This window comes from Myotis lucifugus, unplaced genomic scaffold, assembly GCF_000147115.1.
Source record: "Myotis lucifugus unplaced genomic scaffold, Myoluc2.0 scaffold_196, whole genome shotgun sequence".
In the NCBI taxonomy this organism is placed as follows: domain Eukaryota; kingdom Metazoa; phylum Chordata; class Mammalia; order Chiroptera; family Vespertilionidae; genus Myotis; species Myotis lucifugus.
Genome location: NW_005871244.1, coordinates 813,198 through 817,265, shown reverse-complemented (window position 1 = coordinate 817,265; position 4,068 = coordinate 813,198). Strand labels below are relative to the sequence as shown.

Here is a 4,068-nt window from a genome sequence, read left to right as displayed (position 1 = left end):
AGCCCTGTCAGCGTGGCTTAGTGGTTGAGCATTGACCCATGGACCAGGAGGTCACAGTTTGATTCCCCATCAGGGCACATACCTGGGTTGTGGGCTTCTTCCCTGTTCGGGGGAGGGGGGCATGCAAGAGGCAGCGGATCAATGATTCTCTCTCATCATTGATGTTTCTCTCTCTCCCTCTCCCTTCCTCTCTGAAATCAATAAAAATATATGTTAAAAAAAGAAAAGGTGATGTAATGATATAAGCAGAGATAGAGGTCGAGATAGATGGATACAGAGAGAAAGAGATTAGAAGATGAAACACTAATTTCAAAGGTGGAGGAAGGGGCCATGAGCTCAGGAGTGGAGGTATCCTATAGGAACTGGATTCTCTCCTAGGAACTCCAGAAGGAAGTCAACTTTGTTGACATGACACCATGACTTTTTTTTAAAGTACAATTTCCATTTATTTTTCCCCCAGAGAACTTTTCTTCAGTCCTCAAGGACTTACCTCCTTACATGGGCTTTGGTGAAAGTGGTGGGGCAGCACCCGCAGGTTTGAATCCGGTTGGTCCTTCCGGGCTTCACGAGAGCGATTCCTTACTACCTTGCTGTGAATGGCACAGCTCACACAGTCATGTACTTTCACATACAGCTTCGGAAGCACATAGACGTTGAAGATCCTTGCTTTGGAGATGTCCCTAATGGCTGTGGCCTCTACTATGTTTCGAATGATGAACTTCGTAATGGCCTTATCCTTGGGCACACATCAGGTGCAGTTGGTGCAATGAATAGGCTGCACATGACCACAGCCTTTTTTGGCATGACCATTATTCCTTCTTTTCTTGGTCATCTTGGAAACGAGGACCCAAGAGAGAGCTTGACTTTTACCCTTGTAAGACTCCTTGTCAGTCTTCTGACCTGCAGAAATGTAAGATAATAAATTTGTGTTGTTTTATGACAGTAAAATGGTGGTGATTTGTTACAGCAGCAAGTCCAGAGCCCTGAGGAGATAAAAGGTCTGCTCCTTTAAGAAATGGAATAAGTGTGACCTTCTTTTCTAAAAAGGAAGGAAGAAAGGAAGGAAGGAAGACAATGTCCCAGGTTGTGATGTCTCTGTATATTGGTGCATATCCACGGTGAACTCCACATTTGTTTGTGAGTGTGTGTCTGATGGTGGGAGGCCTAGATCTGTTTGCAGGTGTATGAACCAGGTGTGAGGTCTCTGATCTCTTTGATGGTGTGTGTCACAGAATTTGTGGGCCCAGCTGTTTGGGGGTGTATGTGCTAGGAGGGGAGGCCTCTGATCTGATTTTGTGTACAGGTCTCAGGACATGAGTTCTCTGAACTGCTGAGGTGTGTATGTTCAGGGTGTAAGGATTCTGAGCTCTTTGTGGGAATATTCCCTTTGCTTGAAACCTCTGATCCATTTCTGAGTTTATATCCCAGGAAGTGAGGCTTCCTGTCCTGTTTGTTTGTGTCTGTCCTGTGGTATTCATGAGACATGTTTTCTGGTGAGTGAAGCAGGGTGTATGTCCCATGGTAGGAATCCCCTCATCTGCACGTGGGCACTTGTCTGATAATGTGAAGAGTCTGATATTTTTGTTTCAGGTGTTTTCCCAGGAGCTGAGTGGTCTGATTTGTTTCTCAATGCATGTCCTAGGTGTGAGGTCTCTCATGTTGTGTGACTGTATATCCCAGAGTGTGAGGTCTGAGCTGTATGTGGGTGTATGTTCCAGGTTGTCGGATGTCTGATATCTTATGTAGATATTTGCAAGCACTTTTTGTTTTGTTGTTAATCCTCACCCAAGGATATTTTTCCCATTGATTTTTAGAGAGAGTGGAAAGGAGGGGGGGAGGGAAGGAGGAGAGAGAGAGAGAGAGATGTGAGAGAGACACATCCTACATGCACCTCTACTGGGGCCAGGGATCAAACCTGCAACCTAGGTATGTATCCTTGATTGGAAATCGAACCCGAGACCCTCTGGTGCACAGGCTGGTGCTCTAACCACTGATCCATGCCAGCCAGGGCACAAGCATTCACTTGTTTGCTGGGATATATGCCATGAAGTGAAATTCTTAGCTGCTAAGGCAGTGGTTCTCAACCTTCTGGCCCTTTAAATACAGTTCCTCATGTTGTGACCCAACCATAAAATTATTTTCGTCGCTACTTCATAACTGTCATGTTGTTACTGTTATGAATCATAATGTAAATATCTGGTATGCAGGATGGTCTTAGGCGACCCCTGTGAAAGGGTCGTTCGACCGCCAAAGGGGTCTCGACCCACAGGTTGAGAACCGCTGTGCTAAGGTGTGTGTATGTGTATATATATATGTCTGGGATGTGAGATTTCTGAGCTGGTTCTGGGTGTATGTTTCAGGATGTGAGGCCTCTGATCTGTTTGTGGGTGCGTGTCCCACATTGACAGCTCTGTGATATGTTTCTGGGTGCATTTCCGTGCATGTTGTTTCTGGGAGGATCTCTGTTCGTGGGTGTATATCCAGGATCTGAGCTGTCTGATCTCCCTGAGTCTGTACACCCCAAGATTTCAGGCATCTGTATTTATCTGCTGAATTTACCAGCATGTAAGGGTTGTAACTTCTTTGTTGGTTCATGCTACAGGATTGGAGGTATCTGGTGTGGTTTGGGTTGTATTTCTCAGATCAGATCTTTGATCTGTTTATGTTTGTATTTCACATATATGAGTGTGCATTCTCCTTGGGTGTGTTTGTAAAAGAAAGGAGGTCTGTTCTCTATGTGGTTATGTCCCAGTCTGTGAGATCTGTTTGTGTGTATGTCAGAAAATGTGCGCTTTTTCCTGCTCTCTGTGTGAATATGTCCCAAAGTCAAAAATCTAGTCTGTTTGGGGGTCCTAGAATGTGGGTCCCCGGTCTCTTAGTGGGGTATATGTCCCAGAGAGTGAGTTCTCTTATGTCTTTGTGGGCTTAATTCCCAGAGTGTGAGGGCTCTAAGCATTCTTTGGTAAATGTCCCAGAATGGCTTTCTCATCTTCTGTACGTATGTCTCAGGGTGGAAGGTCTCTGATCTCTTGGGAGGTGTATGACTCCAGACGTGAAGTCCTTGAGCACTTCATGGATGTATGTCCCAGGATGTGATGTTTATTTTTTGTGTGTATGTGTGTTCTGTTTGCTCAAATAATGGATCACCAAATATGTCCTCACTGCATTCTTGCAACTTGTTAATATGTTGTCTTACCTGGAAAAGGGGACTTGGCAGATACATAGTAGGCAAGCATCCTGAGATGGGCGGTTATCCTGGATTGTCTAGGACAGGGGTGGGGAACATCCGGGTCGAGGCCATATAAGACCCGAGAAATCATTTGGTCTGGCCCTGCCAAGACATTAGGGGTGAATTAATTAAATGTTTGACCAAACATAGCAGGTTAATATCTTTTGTTGTTACTAATCCTCACCCGAGGATATTTTTCCATGGATTTTTAGAGAGAGGGAAAGACAGGGAGAAACATTGATGTGAGAGAAACATATCAATTGATTGCCTCCTGCATGAGCCCCTCATGTCCGGGGAGGAGCCTGCAACCAAGGTACATGCCCTTGACCGGAATCGAACCTGGGACCCTTTGGTCCACAGGCCAACGCTCTATCCACTGAGCCAAACCAGCTAGGGCTAGCAGGTTAATTTTTAAGATGATAATTTTGTATGGCCCGCAAATGATGTTATAAATATTCAAATGGCCCTTGGCAGAAAAAAGGTCCCCCACCCCTGATCTAGGAGGTCCCACTTGTAATCACAAGGGTCATTATAGGAGGAAGGCTGAAACTTCAAGATCAGAAAAGACTAAGTGACTATGTATGTCAAGACAAGGAGGGGCATGTGATGAGGGAAGTAGAGTCACAAAAATTGATGTGACGGCAGAAGCAGAGGTCAGAGAGAGATTTGAAGCTAAAATGCTGGATCCTCTGATCTCTTTGTGGACTTTGTCTACCACCTGGTGTATTTTTCAGCATGTGGAGTGTCAGACTTGATTGTGGGTGTATGTTGCGGGATTTGAAGTCTCTGATCTGTTTTGTATGATCCAAGGATGATGTCCTCTGAGCCATTTGTTCATG

General features: G+C 45.1%; 1 protein-coding gene and 1 pseudogene across 2 annotated transcripts in view; both read right to left on the bottom strand.

The window, feature by feature from the left end:
- Nucleotides 1-421: 421 nt before the first annotated feature.
- SUV39H1 (suppressor of variegation 3-9 homolog 1) overlaps nt 422-4,068 on the bottom strand; it is a 21,366-nt gene continuing 17,719 nt past the window's right edge. The window contains exons 6-7 of one of the 2 annotated variants that reach the window (XR_002831263.1): nt 3,197-3,331; nt 422-900 (exon numbers count right to left, since the gene is read on the bottom strand). The gene's annotated coding sequence lies outside the window, so the exon portion shown is untranslated. The remainder of the gene's footprint in view (nt 901-3,196; nt 3,332-4,068) is intronic. The other variant, XR_002831264.1, reaches the window with a different exon arrangement.
- Nucleotides 422-4,068, bottom strand: part of LOC106698560 — a 9,587-nt pseudogene continuing 5,940 nt past the window's right edge.